This window comes from Numenius arquata, chromosome 7 (assembly GCF_964106895.1).
Source record: "Numenius arquata chromosome 7, bNumArq3.hap1.1, whole genome shotgun sequence".
In the NCBI taxonomy this organism is placed as follows: domain Eukaryota; kingdom Metazoa; phylum Chordata; class Aves; order Charadriiformes; family Scolopacidae; genus Numenius; species Numenius arquata.
Genome location: NC_133582.1, coordinates 35,130,018 through 35,150,270, shown reverse-complemented (window position 1 = coordinate 35,150,270; position 20,253 = coordinate 35,130,018). Strand labels below are relative to the sequence as shown.

At 40.6% G+C, this 20,253-nt stretch overlaps 1 protein-coding gene across 1 annotated transcript in view; it reads right to left on the bottom strand.

Moving 5' to 3' along the window:
* ITPRID1 (ITPR interacting domain containing 1) overlaps positions 1-20,253 on the bottom strand; it is a 104,456-nt gene that overhangs the window by 81,324 nt on the left and 2,879 nt on the right.

Below are 20,253 nucleotides of genomic sequence, written 5' to 3'. Positions count from 1 at the left end.
TGACAATGCATTAAGACTCTTCAGTCCCCCTGTTCACTGTTCTGTTGAGAAGAGGCAACGGCTCATGCCTGGATCAGACCAAATGTCCAGCTAGCTGACACCCATGTCTCTGACAAGGGTCAGCCACAGAGGCTGTGTCGTGGACCCTCCACAAGTGGTAAGAGAATTCCATTTAGGAAGGGCAACACAGGCAAAACCTGTCAAAAAAAATTATCTTTTTTCTTCTTGTGCAGTGATACATGTATGTCCATCCAGAACTCATCTGGCCTATGATACAGGATTTCTCTGCAGTCAGCAGTAATGAGTTCCTGTTACGAACTAATGCCAGCAACATTCCATTTTTAATATTAGAAAGACATTTTTCACTCTACAAAGAAGCCATACAAGCATCCCAAAGCAACTTGAACATGGGAAAGCAAAGTTTTGTGTTTTAAGTTTCAAGCAGCATTGAAGTCTAGCTGAGATTTTGTGTGCCAAGTTTCAGCTTAAAGGGAATTTTTTTTGGCTACAGTATAAGCCCTGGAGAATAGGAAGCATTCTAGAGGAAGCATCAAATCACACTTAACTACTGTATGGCAGAGTAAGTGGCTGTGTTACAAGACAATCACTCAATACGATAATTTCTTATGTTAGCATTTTAATTAAAATAAAGAATACTTTCTTCCATCTTACACTCTACAATTCTCTCTTCAAATTACACAGACAGACAAAATGTACAAAGCAAAGAGAAAATAGGATCACAAGTCCTAGCAGACTTGAAGGCATGACTCAGAAGCTTTGTGAGAAATATGGCAAATAAAACTGGAGTTAATGATTCCATAAACATTTATTTTGAGGAAATATTAACAGCGGACCCTAAAGTGTTTCTAGGCAATAAAGGATAAATAACACCTATCATTAATGTAATGGTAAAAAATGTCATTTACTGCACATTTGCAGTACTCTAGTTAAATACATTATTAACCAGCATCCCAGTATGGATTAACACTGAACAGAAGCTCCAGATGCAGAGATGTTTCCCTGTGGTTTTATCAGCCGCAACATGGTTGGTGCTAGCCCAATCCTGATCCCAGTGTGGACAGGGCCTTTGGCTTGCTCTGTTTGTTTTTTGGATGAATAATAACACTTGTGCAGACTTCATGCTGGGCTTGGTGCTTTGATCAAAGCACTTTCCAGTGGGCACAAAATCTGCCTCTAATGTTTGCACCTAAGCTTTCATTTTAAAGTAAATGTTTGGGGTGAGACCCTGTCAATCCAGCCTTGCGTACCACACTCTCAAGCCAAACAGTTGCACAGATTGTCCCCTACAGGGTCTTGCACCAAGAGAAAAACAGGTCTTCTCCCATCCGTGCCAACAAATGGTCCAGGAGCCTTGTGGACCTGGACCAACCTCCTTCCCTTGTTGGCTCCCCCCGAGCAGTGTCTTTGCTCAGCCCAAAGGCAGCAGTAGGGGAATAGACATGGGCAACATGCAGCAGGAACTGAAAACGTGTGAGTGCACAGTAGAAAAACTCCTGAGGAAAGAGAGGGTTTTCTGCATTGATCTTCCACTTCTCCATACAGCCATGGTGCTCTGGGGTGAGAAACGGTGTCTTACCCCGCAGGTTTCTTGAGAAAGACGAGCAGCATAGCACAGACCAGCACCGGCTGAAGATGTGGTTAATGCTTTTTCTGCTCTTTTTAGTTAAAGGTGATCTCACTGGAGCTCAGATCAGATGTGTTTTACAGAAAGGCATTGCTGATGGTGTCCTGGATACTCAGGTGGGTCCATGAAGGCTTCTTTTATTCTCTCCAATCCCCACAGTCCCCAGATGCTTAACAAATCAGCAGCCTTTCACTTGGGCAGTAGCACTCCAGCCTGGTTGACATCTGCCTCCCTGCAATGGGAATTTTTATCACTGATCTCTTCGTGGTGGTAGGCACGCTCTAGGTTATATGAGATCATGTCTCCCTCTAGTGACTAAATGTCTACATTTTTGAAAGTCGTGACCCCAACTTTAAAGACATAATTTTTAAAGGGGTTGTAAAGTATCTACCTATCTACCTATCTACAGCTACCAATATATCTATAGATTAAACTCTCTTTTCTTCCACTCCTCATTGTGCACCAAGGTGTGAACTGGTTTTTGCTTAAAACTATCCAATTATTAACAGAGTCATAGGACTTCTCAGTAGGCATTGTGTCTCCATTATACTGGGCTTTGAAACAAAAAAAGGCAGTATCTGACCAGGAAGAATGACAGATCTTGATTAAACATTCATGCTATTTATTTTGTACTGGCAGCTAATCTTTGTCCAAACATTTAAATCCAGGCAGTGATATTTAACAGCAACTCTTCTAAAACTATCACTTGTGCTTGCTACAGATATGAGGATCGCTCTTTCTTATTTGGCAGGCTAGAAGACATCTACTAATCCTCACCAACAAAACAGTGCCCAATTTGTTTTTAAAACACATAGGAACGAAAAGGGAAAACAATGTTCAAGGTTTCATCAGCTGGAGAGAAGATGATACAAGAAGAGATTGGAAGCTTGAAGCTTCACAAAAGGCCTGCCATGCTGGTTTCTTCTCTGGCTTATCCCACAGGCGATAACACACTTCACACTGACAATAAGAAGCAACAACGCACAAAGCATCAGATAGGGAGGATGTCCTGAGATTTAGAAAAGTAAAATATTTTTATCTTTAGCCCCAGTAATACAAGGCATAGTAAAAAGTGCGGTATGTACACATCAACAAATGGAAGCATAACATAGAATATACGAGTGACCAAAAAACAGTGCCATGGCACATATCAAGGATGAGCACTAGGAAGCAAGGAAAGGTAACACAAAATCTCATGGGAGGTATGTCACATTCCTCACACAGGGACAGAATGAAACAGTAAAGAAAAATTACAACATACTTGAGTTATGCTGGGGAAAAAAAAAAAAAACCAACATTGCAAACCAATTTTTTAAATTCTGCTGAAAGCTGCTAAAAAAGCAACACAGGACAAAGACAACTTGAGACTCACATTTCCACTCAAAATTTTAAAGCAATTATTATTATAAGAAACATAACTGAAAAAGGAGGTGAGATTAATATTCTTCTATGTTTTCTTTAGTGAATGAATTTCCCATACATAGAATCAATTAAATTTTACATCTGGCATCACCTTTGTTCTCATTTTTAGTTGCACTGAGCTTGCCTAAATCCACATGTAACCTGTGGGAACGCTCAGAGCTCAATAATTTCAGTATTCCTCCTGACTAGGAAACCTGGGCCTAGTTCTGCAACTGCCAATATGTTTGGCCTCAAATCTTCATAGGATCCCATGACATGGAAGCAAGAAACCTTTCTACCAACTCTTGTCATGATCTGAGTTTCATGTTATCCTGCTGGATTGCCTAGATCTTTCACAGAAAGAGGGTTAAGACAATGTGATATAAAATCTACAGAGACTGATCAAATTTGGAAGTGGGAATAGAGCCCAGGGCTAGATGCCAAGCCTATGGGGTTCCTTGAACTACTCCTACCTAATTGCAAGCGAGTATTATACCAGTATTTTATATGGTCTGAAATATTTTAATTTTTTTTTTTTAGTAGTAACAATCTAAGTAGGACTTCAAAGCTAGAGAAGAGCCCTTGAAACTTTTCTTAAAAATTCACTGTCCCCCCAGTCTGGTTTCAAGGATGGTTTTGTTTTTCCTTCTTAGTCAGCTTCAGCTTCTCCTCTCAGCTCTATTCTGGTCCTGCTGCAAAGGATTAACTAAACCTAAGTGCATGTCCCTCATCTCAGGATGTTTGTAGCTTCCTTTAGTTACAATGTAAAAATGTGAAATAATAGGTTCTTCTTTTTTCTTTCCCCTGAAGGAATGTGTACAATATTTCTGTTTCAATCATCGACATACCCCAAGTTACTTCCTCAGCTTCAAGTCACCAGCCAGAGCAACGGTATGTCCATACTAGAAAAACCTGGAAAGGATAAAGAAATACAACCCACTTACAAACCTTGCAAATAGTAGAAACAACTACATCGATGCCAAAATCTAGAAGCTATTCCGGTGCTCCTCATCAGCAAAGCAGTCCACAGCTCCACCGGTTACTTTTCTTCTACCTATAGGTGGCACTAGTTATGTTCGTAACATCCCAGCGATGATTCTGCGGACCGTGGCTCCAGCTTCTTGTCCGGTTTATCCCTTGCTGTCGGTGGAGATGTTAATCACAAACTTTAAATACATTCAGAAGCAGATTCAGACAAACGAAGCATGCATTTATAAAGCAAGAAAAAGCTCCCCCGATATTTGCTAGTTTACACACCTCCACCACCTGGGCGTAATCCACGTCCTCTGGGTGTCCTCAAACATTAAGGACAACTGGTGACAAATACCAATCTGAATCATATTTTCTCAGGAAAGGTGGCTTTATAAATGTTAGGGCATATTTAATACTCTTCTCCCAGACCCGGCTCTAGTGAAGAGAAGCAGCAAACCCCCCAGGCTCCCATTTTTCATGGGAGCAGCATCAACCCACAGTCCACTGAAGTTCACCCAAAATTTGACAGTGCAACATCGACTGTCAGTTGAGCCACAGACCTTTTTAGATTTTAATCATTAAGCTAAGCCACAAATGTTTTTCCTGTCACATGTGAAATTTTGGTAAAAAGCCAAAAACCTGAAAAATAATGCTGTTCATGAAGACAAATTAATAGAAACCCCTAAGATTAAATTGTTAAAATGTTTCCTGTAAATAATATTCTTATCTTTCTTTTCTTGTCATTTATTTTTAACACTTTAATATAAATTAAACCAAAAAACTGTGATCAAAGCATTGGTTTGGATTATAAAACAGTAAACTTTTTTTGAAAATATCAAAAGGGGCCATTTCAAGAAAATATATTTTCCCCCAGAAATGTTTCAGCTTAGATCACAACAATCAAAACTGATCCTTTCTAAAAAGCAGGTTTTATTGTTGTTTCAATGAACCTACATTTTCCAAAAGAGACAACAAAAAATTAAAATGAAAATGTCAGACTTCTTTTGTGTCCTGTTTCTTTTTCTTGCGATCTGTTTTTACCTTTCTCTTGCCTTTCATTTTGTGATTCAGTTTTTGTTGTGTTTTTGTTGTTTTTTTTTTAATTTTGCTTTAATTCTGAGAGCCAAAATGTTGGAGAATAGACATCTAATTACATTTCCCCCCTCCCCCCTCACACTCTGGTGTTTAATCCTGGCCTTCATAAAAAGAGGTTGCCCTTAACACCCTGCTCCATCCAGAAAGAACTACTAGGCAAAATCTTACTCCAGACACATGCAAAACTTCTCCAAACAGCCCAGGAATTGCCTCAGCTTACTCTGTCCAACTGTACGCCCAGCACACAAGAAGCAGAGAAAAGATGGATCAGTCTTACAATATCTGTTTAGAGAAGGACTCATTTCACCCAACTTTAACCATCTAAAATGGAGATATCCAGCTGAAACCACCCGTGCAGGGTATCTCAATACTCAGTAGAGAGTGATGGTTGCTCAGCCTGAAGCAGTTTCCCATAGGATGGATTGCCCTCCAGAAATGTCTCTCGAGTGCCTTCTGAAGCAGCCTGCAGAACGAGTTTATACTTGGCATGTCAGATTTAGCTGGCGTGGCTGACCTGAAGGCAAAGACCCCATGCACGTACCCTGAATGCAAAGGCTGCTTTTGGGAACAGAGGCAGCTGCATCTCCTTCCCCTCTGCTCTCACCAGCCAGTCGCCATCTGCATGTTTTTAAACTTTGTGTTTGTTAGGTGTTGCACTGTCCTGCCCCTTACTCTTCTTCTTAGCCCCCAGAGCCAAGATAAATTTATTATAAATAAAGATAAATAAATACACTGAAATTACAAGGCTTTTCTTTATTAAAACAGGCCAAGGAATATTCTGAATATAAAACACTATATTATACCCTAGTACACTCCGAGAGGCTAAAGAATTATAATTCATTCCTACTGCAACATTATTTTAGTCCACTTGTTTTGTTTAAATTATTAGTAATTGTGCAACTTACTTTTTTCATAAAAAAAAAAGATCAGTTTTAACAAATCTTGGATCTGTTAAACTACCTTTTACATATGAATTCATGTGAATTTTATTGCTGTATTTTCCCAACTTATTAAAAGGGCTGTACCTTACAAATAAAACTGCAGGATGGATTTATTATTTACAGTCCTAGTCCTAGCCTTCATATCTACTTAATATGTGTAAAGTGTTTAGTTTTCCAATGTAGTCCAGCTGCATCACTGGAATCAAACTTGTAATTGCCTCTTTGGGATTTAAAACCATTATAGTTGTGCTTTTATGTTCTCTTTTGTTTTGCCTGAATCACTTTTTCAGGTCTATGAAGTACAGCTGGCACAATAAAAGTTTGATCAATGCATAACCAATGCAGTGTATATTTCTTCCAGATATATAAAACCCAGGTGAAAAATGTCAATCTATGAAAATTATCTTTGTCAGCTACTTATTCTTGGAATTTAAATCGGTTTCAGTCTTGAGGTATATGGTTTGGCCTGGGGTTTTCCAGTCTGGGGTTTTCAACAGTTTCTTGTAAAGTGTACGTTTGACATATTAAAATGAATGATTGCCTGATGTAAAGTTTCAATTACCAGGGCAGATTTTTTTCTCATACTCTGATACTTGAATAAAATTATCCTGGTACGACAAGAGTTAGCACTGGAAAAAGCCTACACAAGGAGCCTTTATTTCCTTAGCAATTTAGGATCCCCTCACGCATCATTGACATTGATGTTATTGAATCATCCACTCAAATCATTTAGGCCTCAAAATCATGCTTTGGGCATATGGAAAATCACCAAATCCCTGACAAGAAAATAAAAAACTAAACCATTCAGTTTTGGCAACATGAAACTGGTCTTCACGTTCTGGAGTACGTTAACCTGCTAGACAACTAATTCTCGTTCCCCCCCACTGATTTAGTGGCCTTCACCTAAAGCCTGACTCTTCTGGAATTGCTGGTAGAGCATAGTGTTCTTCAGTATAAGCCAGGAATCCAAACCCTGGCCTTCAGAAAACATTTATTACGCTATACCCTTTTAAAGTCAAATGTAAAATAAAGTAGAAAACAGGTAAAATACATGCCTTTTTGATGGTAGGTTTTCTACATAACAGTGTATAAAAACATGGTAGGTCTATTAACATAAAACTGCAGAGCCAGCTTAAAGGTGGTGTTGCCAGAGCTTGTGGTTTCAGGAAGTTTCACAATATTTGATGTTTGTCTCTGAAAGCTCAGTTTCAGGATTTAAATGATCACATTAGATTCAGCAGCAAGACCATAAATAAAATGGACTAAATTTGTAAATAATTTTAAAGCCAACTTCATAGTAAGAATTCTGGTAGCAACTTAGATCCCAGACTCCTCTGTTCTATTCATGTCATATGTAGTAAGTAACATAGCCCTTTATGGTTCCAGAACAAGATTGACTTTGTCATTAGGCACAATCAGGCGTGTAAGCTGTCCATAAAGCCTCACACAGCCACACTAATGTATTACAGAATGAACCCAATTTATAAAGGTGTCACAGTTTGAGCAGTGAGCAAAGTGTGGACTTCCTACACTGCCTACGCTGTAGGTCTGGTCCAACTGCATGTGCAAGAGAGTTGCTTCTTGGAGGCGTGCATAAAGACAAAGTCCCTAGTAGTTACAAGAAGGCTTTCCTAGATGCTCTTGAGATAGGTATTATAACATGTCTGTAGGAACAGAACTTGCATCGGAACATAAATGACTGGAAAGTGCCACTGAAAGTGTGAGGGGAAACAGCTGCTTCTACATCAGACTTGACTAGTCTGATTACAGTGGAGGCTCTCATATCATCCAGAATGAGAGTGATTTTCTAGACAATATTCAAATTTATTCTTCCTGTCTAAATAAACCTAATTATGAGACTTAGGTTTCTGGAGCTTATTTTCATATTTAAAAATTCAAGGCTCACATTCTGTGAATGTGTTAAAATAAATAGCTAATATCCATAGGAATACCAAGCCTTCTTCACTATAACTTTTGCCATACAATGAAGATACTTTGTATATGCAAACGTAGTCATATAAATTTCAGTTAACACTCACTAGAACGATTTTGTAGTTCTCTTTTACCCTGTCATCAGAAATGGGTGTAGCAAGAACATATTCACAAGTGCAGTATGTCCCATCTATTTTCTAAAGCAAAAAATATGCACAAGGTAATCATAATCATCATTCAAGGGAAGACGTCACTTACTAACACTACTAAACCAAGAGAAAGCCCCCAGATATATTCTGAGATATTCACCATCAATATATATTAAATAGACAGCTTTTTATTTACTGCCCAACTGACATTGCTGACAATTCTTCTATAATATATACTGCAGGGGAACTCTTCTTCTAGATTGTTCCTTGAATGAAGACTCTGACTGTGTTCAGATAAATCTGAAAGACCCGACTCCACCACGAATATCTACAAGAAAACAGCCATGTGATCAGGATAAGTTCTAAGGAAGATCTTCTCTTCCTCTTTCTCTCCAATCATCACCAATTTGTCACCTATGTCCCCATTTGTGTGTTGTTTTCCCACCTCTTCTGCCCATTCCTCATCTGTTCTTTGGTTCAGTCACTAGTAGTAACTAACTTTCCCCAAATACCTCAGTGACTGAAAAAGGGACTCAGGCATGATTTGGCAGATCTCATGGAGCTTTCCAAAACCACCTCATTTCTTGACTTTTATGGATTTGAAACACAGCTAATTGCAGAGGATCATGTTCTGACCACCCTCTCTGGACAGCCAGCTTAGGCATGGTCACTACTGCTCCAATGACTGTATACTGAGCTCAGATCTGCCAACTTCAAATAGCAAATGCCCTGGACTGCTTACCCCTTTCTAGTGCTTAGGCCATAATAATTCACCTCAAAACAGCCCCCAGACATTTTTTAAAATCTAATGAGGGGGTCTGCTTGCATCATTTTCTATGTAGATAGTGAAAAAAAAAATAATACATGTCTAATTAAAAAAACGTCTCCCTTCTTAAAAGTCAGTGGGCCTCAGGCTCCTATATTCCTGCTAATCTTGAAAACTGGACTTAAGATTTTGAAAGTTCAGGTCTTATGAATCCTTCTTAAACAGACCTGGCTCAAGAAGAGGTTTTCTACACCCTCCCCAGAGCTTCCTATTCCCACTACTTCCCCCTCAAAGATCTCTGTTGGCACAATGATTGTGTGTTTATATTCAAGACCACTTTTTTTTTTTTTCAATTTCTTTTTACAAAACAAGATTATTTCATATATATGAAAGAATGGTATTGAAGAACTGGCTCCAGTAAAGAACTGGAGCTAAGATAAGAAGGAAATTTCCTAAAATGATTTTGCAAACAAATATTTTATAAAGTAGCATTTGAAACTAAATTATTCAAGGCTTTGCAGGTTCAGTGACCAGCTATGTGGGCTTCTCCCACCCTCGGACCTCATATCGCTGTCACATCCCAGCATGGGAGGATGGGAGCTAGAGAATCCAATGCTGTTGCCACTCTGACTTATATCACCCTCTTTATAAAAATATCTTTATCCCATCTAGCTCCTGCTATTGTACTGAGACTTGATTTGTCAAATTTTAGGTCAAATCAAGCTTTTGCAAAGCAGTTCCCTATTTGTGACAGTAGAGATTATGATGTGAATAGCAAACTTCAGCAACAGAACTGCAGGCAGAACTGCTGCTGTAATTTGGATGGAGCGAGGTGTCTGGGAGGTTAGTTCATCCTTTTAACACAATGTTCAGGTACAGTAGCTGCACTACATTCCAAATTGTGCTATTTTAAAGTAAATTGTTTTTCTTTCACAGCACAATAATTGTTAACTGTCAACATTTGCAGCCACTACAGGGGTACACATAGGAGGCAGAGTAACAGAAGATTTGTCATATGTGGGATATAATGGTTCCTCAGCACCTCATTTCTTCTTTCCTAGAAGAAAGAGGCAAGAGGAAAAGATGTACTGCACATCTTTCAAACTTTTGCTTTCTGTCATAATTGAAATTAGATATTTGTATAAAGACCCACAGCATCATTTGTAACAGTGCACTCTCCAGAACTGTTGATTTTTACTCTAATGGGAAAGGCCAGAGCAGCGGGTTTTGGAGGCTGCAAGTCAGACGCTCAACCATCAAAAATGCTGTATGGAGACTCATGTTCCATATATCTTCCCATCTAAACCACCACAAAGCTTTCCCCACCCACAGTCATCATCAAAAAGGAGAAGACACTTCAACCTCCATTCTCATTCCGATCTAAACATCTGTTATGAAGCAACCACAAAAGAAGATCTTTAAAGCCAGTATTAGCCATAATTATCTTGTTGCTTGGCCAGATTTTCAACTAACTAGGAACTCAGCTCCCACAAGATGCCAAACCACTACCAGATGGTTCTCTGAAACCCTTTTTGCCAAGCTCACAGTACAATCTGGATGAAGTACAAACCTTGTGTTAGAAAGTCTCTTTGTGACAGTACTAGTATTTCTGGACCCCTCAAGCTTTTTATTACCTGCACATGCCACCCATGCATGGGAGATGCATTTCTGGCACACTCAGCCATGGCAGGTATGTTAAGACATGCTGGAGCTACCCAGAAAGAAAGCATACATTCAGCCTGCACTCCTTGAAATGACATCCCTGCCCCCCCTATTTTGCCATGGACTGTCTGTCCCATAGATACTCCATATACGGCATCTCATTGGCGGATGGGGGATCAGGAGGGAAACCGCAAGGCTAAACTGCATATGCATGAGAACAAGCACTAATTATGAGAGAACGAGAGGCAGAAGTTTGTTGTGTAAGATCTGCACCAAATGCATGAGTCTTGACTACTCGTGCTCTTCTCAGCAAGCCTGTCTTTGCATTCAGATGCCTTCCTTCTCTCATGAACCATGGCAGTGTTTGGTGCTGTGGTTGAAAGGAAATTGCTTGGGGATTCCCCTTCACTGGAAGTCCCCTGGTTAAGGCTGCTGTTGCTGGGGGACTCTGTGCAGCTTTTCCTCTGGTTGAGGGCTGAACCCTGTAGTCTTAATCTTTAATTAACTTTCCCTTGACCCCTCCACAAGGCTTGCCACTGGAAGGCTTCTCCCTGGGATAAGGAAGACACCTGCTTGCGTAAGTAAGACATTTTGATGAATCTCTTTAGAAGTGCTCAGGCCAAGTGAGCTGCCAGGACCTGCAGAGCACTCTCTCTTGGCTTCACGAGAATGGGGCTTTCTGCAGAATACTGCAGAGTGGCCACCAGTTAAGGTCATTTCAGCTTTGCCTCTTTTGTCTCACTGACATTGCCTGGGTTCAGGCTGTTCCCAGCCGTGCAGATTTTACACAAGACAGAAGAAAACAAGAAGGGCTGATTTAATAAGTCTTTTCACAAGCAGTCCCCTTGTTCTTCAACCCAGCTAGGCACCCACATGCAAGGACACTGTCCTTCTGTTAAACTCATTCAACATGGATATGAAGTATTCCCCATCAAGAAGTCAAGGATTTTTGGTGAAATTGTTACTTCAAAACAGTTTCAGCTGGAAACTCCTCCAGTGTCTAGAGCAAGTCTTACTTTCTGAATGCAAAGACACGTAAGAAGAGTTATCACAACACCTACCATGAGGCAGCTTCCTACAGAAGCCACAGAGCCGCCACAGAGCCACCACAGAGCCGAACACCCCAGGTCTTTTCATGGTCAGTAATAGCAAACAGGCACTGTCAGAGGAAGGCATAGCCCAGGACCCTACCTCAAGTGCTCAGGACTGCCCTTGAAAAGTTTCTCTCTTCGTTGGCCATACCTTGGGAGATGAGGCTACAGTTTGGCAGTTACAGAAAGCTGAGTGGCTGAATACACACTGGTTGTGTCATCGACTGCTCATGATAGCAGGAGTTAGAGTTGTGTTCTCCCTTTCCTCTCCTTGCTGGGCTTCTGTGATTGCTGCTAGTGATCTCACTCACAGTTTCTGCACTGCAGCCTGAGTTTTCATTATCAGTAGTTGCACTAATATTAGCAATTCCCTGGAGTCTGCGGCTTCACTTCAGTAAATACTTTTTCTAACTGAATGTTTTGCATTTCACCTGGGTGACTACCACATCAGCCAAATACTGCCCAATAGGGCTTTCCTCTGTTAGAAAGGAGGTTTTCTTCCACCTTAGGGCCTTCAGTCATAGGAGGATTTCCTCCTCCTTCCTCCATTCAGGAAGTTGTATTAATTTTCTCAGCTTTCCAATGCTGATCCATGAAATAGGCAACACCTTCATAGCTGGAATCAGGGGAAAACCTTGTCAGCTGTGTTGAAGTCACTCGGCTGTCTGAGGAAACAGTCTGGCTCCTCTTCAGTCACCCAGGGTAGCCCCTGGGACAGTGTGCCATGCAAACCATTAGTTGTTTGCACATCAGACACCCACCCTCTGAAATCTTCAAGACTTTTCAGGCAAAATTTCTTCTCTGCTTTCTGGGATTACTCTGTTGGTAATATGGTATCTATCAGCCTTGCTTTTCTTGAAGTGGCCTCAAAAAATTCTGTCTTCACTCACTGTCAGATAGTTTTTCCTCCATGTCAGAGAAGAACAGCTGCTGCCTCACTTTTTAAGGTCCAACACGTGCGCTCAAAGGTTCCGTGCAGCAACAGCCCTGCCACGTGGAGCAAGCCCAGTACCTTGTGCATTAGCGTGGGGCTGTCAGTGCACAAATGTTGAACTGGGAGGATGTGTCTCCAAACCGTATTTTGGATAGAGGTATAATGAAGGCGTCTGCTGGGTATATTTTTTGGGTCTCCAGCCACAGCTTCTTTGGACTCAACTTGCTACACTTTCCACACTTTCTGCAGTTTGCTGCATTTTCTCTCAAGAGCAAAAGGAACTTACTCTTGTACAGACCCTCTTGACATGATCTCTTCTTTCAAGACTGATTACATCGCCACTTTCTGTTTCTTTCCTGGTAAGTGCTGCTGCAGCACCCAGGGCTGCTCCCTTGACTCTTCCTCCCCTTTTGCAACATGCTGTCTGACAGAACTGCAGTCAAGAAAAATCTCCCAAAGGGACTTTTCTTCTGGGTTTGCAGCATACTTTCAAGGAGTACCTTCACAGCTTAAAAGTGCTGCAATGAAGTCTTGGCCATGCAGATGCTCGAGGTTTGTCAGGAATGTCCTCTGGGAGCCTGTGATCTGTTTCAGTGGTAGCAGCACAGTTATATATGTGCTGATTAAGCTCCCTATACCCAGGGACAACAGCAATAATCCTGTTTTTCCATCTGAACATTAATTTGCTGTGTTGACATCTGCGTTCTCAATCCTTTCACTGTGGAGCTTCTTGCACTGGTCCTGTTCCAACTACTGCTTGTTAAGCACTTTCTTGCGATGGGACTTCCCTTATTTTCATAAAGTATTTTGTTTCTTTCCCAAGGCAACAGTGTCCTTCATGTTCCACATCGCTGACCCATCCGGCTGTTATGGAGGCCCTGTGACTCCTGCTGACCTTGGTGTTAATCGGTAAGTAGTTACCCAACACATGGCTTCCAGTTTCTTAGAGGAGGTTGGTTTATGGCATTCACTTCATTGATGGTGCCTGAAGTCCTTCATTCGCTATGCAGTGATTTACATTCTGCTGTCATTCAGTTTTAGTTTATGCTTCCTGAATTTTGGCTGAGTGGTGGTATTCCCTCTTGTCTTAGTTGCATACCTCTCAGTTGTCATGTATGTTTTCACCTCCTGTCAACATTCATGATTCGTGCACCCTTTTCCCAGGAAATCTCATGTGCCAATAACAGGCCAGCAGGTGTTTCCTACCAAATATTGTGGCTGCTTGTCTCTTCTTCCAGTATCACTGGCCTCGCCGAGGACGGACAGGTTATATTCAGAATATGCTGCAGAGTCCTGATAAATAATAGCTTATAGCCTCCCTGAAGTACTGAGTTGCTTTTTTTTTGCAGTGATCAGTACATATCCAGACTGTCATTTTCTTCCTCGTTGTACCCATTTTAGAGGTTTAGCTACTTTAAATCTACTACTTTCTTGTGTCAGGCACTGCAGTTCCTTTACCTCTTTGTGCCTCGCTTGTTGAAGTGGTTGCTGAAATACCTGAGCTGTTGGTACCAGGACCCTGGGAGGTGACTTATTTTTTCAGTTTCCAGGTATATAGCCCACGTTTGCAAACAAAAAATTCTTAGCTGTTACAAAAATCCCATTTTACTTGCCTCTGCTATAAAATGGATTGCACAGATATCAAGTTTTTTATCACGTAAAACCATTTTCTCTCTTGGGACTGATTTGCCATCATGTCAACCATGTATGTAGAAAGAGACATTCTGACCTTTCCCTTTGCACGTACATTCAAACTGTATTTCTCCAACACTTGGGGTGGAAGACCTTCATACTTCGTTAGTCCAACTGATGTAGGCAATGCTAGAGTCCAACTGCAAGCTGGCTTTTGCCCATCTTCCATCTCATGAACACAGATTACTTTTTCTCCACTTATCAGTTTTGAATGTCACAGGTTTTCCTTTGGCCCTATACAGCTAATTAGACCTAGGAAGCTAGATGCATTGTGATCCTTTTCTTTGTACTGTGCCGTAGCCAAGAAGAGTGCTGTGTCACTGCTGCTGCTCGAGTCTCTTCGGGGGTGCTCTCCGACTGCAGGCACTGTACGCCCTGTACTTTTCTGTTTGCTTATGTGTCATGCTTCTGCAAAATGGTTTACTTTGTGGTTAGAATTAAATGGCCTTATCAAAATGTAACTCTTCAATAAAGCTGAAATGAAACATTTGGAACTCGTGAAAACAGAATGTTTTGCTATTTTGCACGGGGGCGTTTAGGAAGAAGGTGAACAGCTTCTCAGTTGCTGAGTCAGCATTTGGGGGGAACTAGGGGGGAAAGGATCTTCCTAAATGGCCAGAACATTATTTTTCTTTTAGCAGAGTTTTGATGGTCAGAATTGGAGACTGTGTCAGAACACAAAGCTGCAAATACGGGAAGATGATATTTCAATCTAGATCCAAAAGGAAACCCACAGCTGTCTGTAAATTAAAACAAGGAACAGCTCAGTGATTTGGGAGCTTGCAGACACGGAGAGCTATGCATCTGCCTGCACTTCAGGCTGACGGGATACCAAACAATCCTAACCTGCCAGCAGGATAGCTGTGTGCATGTGGTGCTGAGCCCAAATAATAGTCGTTAACAGCAATGTGTCCTACATTAAGGAGAACACCCACATAATGTAGTGCCGTGGCTCTCAGGCCAGGGCTGCCGCATATACATACATGCATCTGTGTCCAAAATGATTCTCACCTGCCTGCAGGGCTAGATTTTTAAAGAGTGCCAAAGGATGCAGATAGACAGCTCGATGGGAGTGGGGCACTGAAAACAGCAATGGGAACCAATCTGCCTCTATAGATCCTGAATGTGTCTGGAAATGTGGTTATGTTTCAAGCATAATAATGACTTTGGTCAAAAGTAATTTTGTCCTACAAAATACCTGAGATGACATTGATGAAGGACAAATTTTATTTTAGCTCATATTTTCTCCAAATTGTTTATAAAGCAATTGAGTATGAAATAATTTTTGAAAAATATTCTTATTAAAAGAATGACTGTAAAAACTGTAACTTCATCTGTAGTGATAAAAAGATTCTTTTAAATAACATTCTTTATGCATATTAGTTCTTTCTCAGCAAATGTTTATTCAGAAATTCTTTCTTACTAGTACTGGATTTCATAATTGAAATTTCAGAATACTATTTCAGAAATAATAGAAAACAATATTTACTCATCTTGTAGTTATTTTCAAATACTGATGGAATGTATTAATTTTTTGTGGTAAATGTAGAATTAAAATTTACTGATTGGTAGGGGAAAAAACCATAATTTTACTAGGAATCCCCACACAGACCTTATAATAACAAATTAGCGTACCTGGGTGTAGGTGTGTAAAGGAAAAATGGGGCTTGTCTTGTTTCATAGGGATGATTACATTTTGAATTGTCTTGCATATATCTAATATGCCAGGGGTATCTTGGGAGCTAATCAACACCTGCAAATCTTACAAAAATTAATGCATTCAAGTTTATAAAATATTCCTGTTGACTTAGGCTCAGTTTTCACTTAGATTTTACAAGCTAATGAAGGTACACCAGAGGGGACAAAGTTTATACCTACAAAGTGTACATTAGCTTAAAACCATTCCTTCAACAGAATAGAAATATACTTTATTGAAAGTATAACTGCATCTGTATTATAATTCTAACTGCTGTAGCTAAATTTTTAAGCTGAGTAGCAAAAAAAATCCCAAAACAAAAAAAGGAGCAAAGTGACTTGCTGTGATACAGCAGAGGAGCGAGAGGAAGCTGCTACGCCTCTTCAGTTCCACTGCTCTGTAAATGCATGGTGATGAGCAATGCCCATTTGAACCTTCCACAGCACTTGCAGAAGTGTCAGAGTGGCAACAACAGCTAAAACCTGATCAAAGCTTTCGGACAAGGACCCAGTGAACTTTCAGAGGACTGTTTTGAGGCCAGCCCCTGCTCATCCTCCATTCCCAGTCACAGTAATCTTGAAGAGGAGACAACCAGTCTCACTGGAGGAGGACTGGAGACTTTGTCCAACTGTAGTAGAGAGAAGAATGTAAAGTGCCCCAAAGAGGTACCAAGACTTCCCCTACTGACCCCCATGAAAAACCAGCTCTGCTCTGGCCACCTGAGAGGAGTCAGCCTACAGATATTACGGCATCTGGGTATATTACCCAACAGACACACATTTCTCTTCAACGTTCCCTCAAACCTCACTAAAACCATACTAAAACTTGGGACAATGGCTGTCCAGGCATAGCAAGTTCAGGTACACAGAGCAGAAGGACTGTTTAGATGTATACAAAGAGGCACACCCACAAGGGTGTCCAAGGAGGAAAAGATGACAGCAAAGCAACCTGGAAAGCTAATCACTTATCCCGCGCTTTTATGGGCTCTGCTGAATTTGACCTCTCAGCATTAGCAATTCTATAGACGCTGTAACTAGAAAGAGGGGAAATATTCCTGTCCCATCTATCACACGGCAAGGAGGCTCCTTACAGCTCCCTTTTGGCACCTAAATCAGGAGATCTGCAGCAGCTACACTCCCTTAAAGATGTGACTGTTCAGAAGCATCGACGAGTTTCATGGTTGCAGTGGCTCATTGCAGGAAGTAAATTAATGGGGAAAACAGCTGAAAAGATGATTAAAAAGAAAAAAAAAATAGCAGTCTTAGTATCTTAGACCACATATTTGCACTCCGTTCTTCTAACAAAAGACATGATGAGCTTGCGCACGCACACACACGCACACACTCATGCTTATTCTATGCTTTTTCGCCTCATCTGGCAGCCTCTTTCCGGTCCAGCAGACACTAACATCTAATGAGTCAAACTTCCCATTTTCAGACTAATCAGTCGGCTGCACTAATTGCAAATGCAAATATGCAAATTTATATTAATTAATTACTCTGCTAATTAGTTCTGCGGTCTTTTTGGGGTAATAAATCATTGTGCAGTGGAAGGGAAACACGTCCTGTCCCATTTCACTCCACATAAAAATTTAATGTACTCATTGAAGAAAATATACAAAACTACCCCCGTTTCTGATAGCTCTGCTTCTACTGATGAGTCCCCTACAGAAAGGTATGATTGTAAGGAAGCTTTCACATCTCCGGCAAATGCCATCACTAAGGTGCCTGTTAGCAATTTAATTATCACATTATGAGCTCCCGGAAAAGCCAGTTTGCTGTGCTGCAGGCTGTGACTCCAAGCTCCGTAGTTCACATATTTTGCAGCAAATGCTGTTTATACATACATGAAAGATAATCTGGAGGAAAGCATTTGGTCTGCTCTACCTGAATGGACTCCTAAAGCTTGCGCTCAAATCCCAGGAAGCTGGAGCTGCTAAACCCATCATGACTTCAGTCCTGTAGCCTCACTAGATCACATTTGAATGGGTTGTCAGGACAAACAAAGAATAGCCGAAGAAGAAACTGCTTGCAGAGCCCTTCCCTGGCCTTGAATTTTACTTTGGCTTTGATCCATTTCAACGGGGAACTCTCAGCTCCCCAGCTGGCGCCACCTCTCCCTTGCACCCCTTCCCTCTCCAGCTCACCCCGGGAATAGGGAGGGTCATCTCACCACCCCCCTGCTGGTGCTCTGCCCAGCCTCAGGGGATCTGTGGTCTTACTTCCCCACGCCTACCTCTGGAAGGTGCAGTGAGTTCCCCACATTGACTTGATGCCCCAGCAATAGGCTTGGGGCTGTGCACTGGTGGAGGCTCAAGTACCAAAGTCCATCAGGGTGTGAAGGTCCATGTGTCATGGTTGCAGGGCTTATTCTATACCTTCCTCCTTTTAGGACAGGAGAAAAACATCCCCACAGCACAACAAACCCAACAGCACCTGGCTGTGAAAAAAAGAGTCACTGAGTCCCCTCATCATATGGAGCTATACCAACTCACAGTTGCACAGTTTGTCCCAGGCATCCTAGCAGCCAAAGAGGTTTAGAAAGGCATTAAACAAGTTACAATCTCTTATCTCGCACAAGTTAAGGCTAACTAGAAATGCAGCATCTTCCACAGCTCTCAGAAAGTTTATTCATCCTCCACTTGCTTAATTGTCACTGTAATATACCATCATTTCAATAAATGTGAAACGTTCACAGAGCGTTTGAGAGTTTGAATGTGATCAAGTGGGTTAATCCATCTCATAGAGATAGGCTGAAAACCAGATTAAAATGTTATAAAAGTCAACAGAGCTCTTCTCTGAGATTCAGGCATCTCACATGTAAAAAGTCTTCTGATATTAAAAAAAAAAAGAAAATGCATTAGCAAATGTTTTGCTTTATGCTTTAAATTATTTGGTTTAAATTGAAACAATAAATTAAGCTTACAGGTAATTAAATTCCAAGAGTCTTTCTCATGCTAGGTTTAACCAGAACTTGTTTTCTCATAGTTTAGAACCCTAGAATAGCTTCTTTCTCATATATTTATCATTTCTATCCAAACACTGGAATAAAATCCTGTTGAACTGATAATCTGAAGACCTGTGACTTAGGTTCTGGGAAACAGAGGAAACTAAAAAGATTAACTGGGTAGTTTATGGAACAGTGAAAGACAAAATTTATTTTTCAAAAATTGCCACCTTTGCTTGAAATACTAATATGCACTAATGGCTATGCCATTTAACATCATGCAAATGAAAGTATTTAATTAAAAGCAAACCACCTTTGTAACCTTTCTTGGTTTGTAGGATCCTGGAGCCACATGGGATCCAAATTGTTTGTTATAGACTACAGTCCTCCACACCTGCTGCAAGTTTTGCCTGATATTTAAAAAACAGCTTTTTTTAATTATTTTTAAACTGTGCAAGTTTTCAGAGATTAATATGCAAAGATTTTGACAAAATTCCACAGGTAACTCTTTAATAATGAATAGGTACAAGAAAGTAATGAGACTTTGTTCTGGTTGTCTGTAGCATTCTTTAAAGAGTTACATTTAAATCATAATTGCACTGGGACATGAGCTATAGCTTAAGATATTTGACAAAGTCTCTAGACCCTTTGATGGGTCAGCTTCAATTATAAAGTTTCAACAGCACACGCGTCTTTTGCAAATTGCGGTAGGCTTCCTCACGGCAGGCACTGTGAACAAAATTTCCTTTTTTTTTTTTTCTTTTTCCTTTGATTGTGTTCATAAAATCGCTAAGAAAGTTTTGCCGATACTTATTTCTAAAGAACATTGTCTTGATTCAGAATACTTACATATAGTTGGAAAAAAGTGATACTAATAAAAATTCCATCATGATAGTCTATGTTTATTCCCCTTCAGTTACTTCAGGCTGATATTTATTCTCCTGTCAGGGCTGTGAAATTCAGACTTTTCTTAACATATAGGACAGCAAGACCCATTTGGCATCCAAGATGAAACCCAGATGAGTGTTAAGATTGACAGTGTTTTCACCCTTATAATTAGCTATTCGCACAAATGGGGTTTTAGTTTGCACTTTACGCTTGGAACATGGCACTTCTTCATACAGAGAGCAGCATTCACATGTTAACATTTTCACTTTTGTTTTTTGTTGGCAAGTAAACCAGCGTACTCGCTATTGACTTCTGTTAGCATTTTGCTATATATTATTCACTATCTATTAGCGCCCTCTTTAAAATGCTTTAACGCGAGCAAAGCACAAACGAGCTACAGCGATGCCCCTTTCCTTTGTCCGGCTCTGGAGGAGGACAGCACC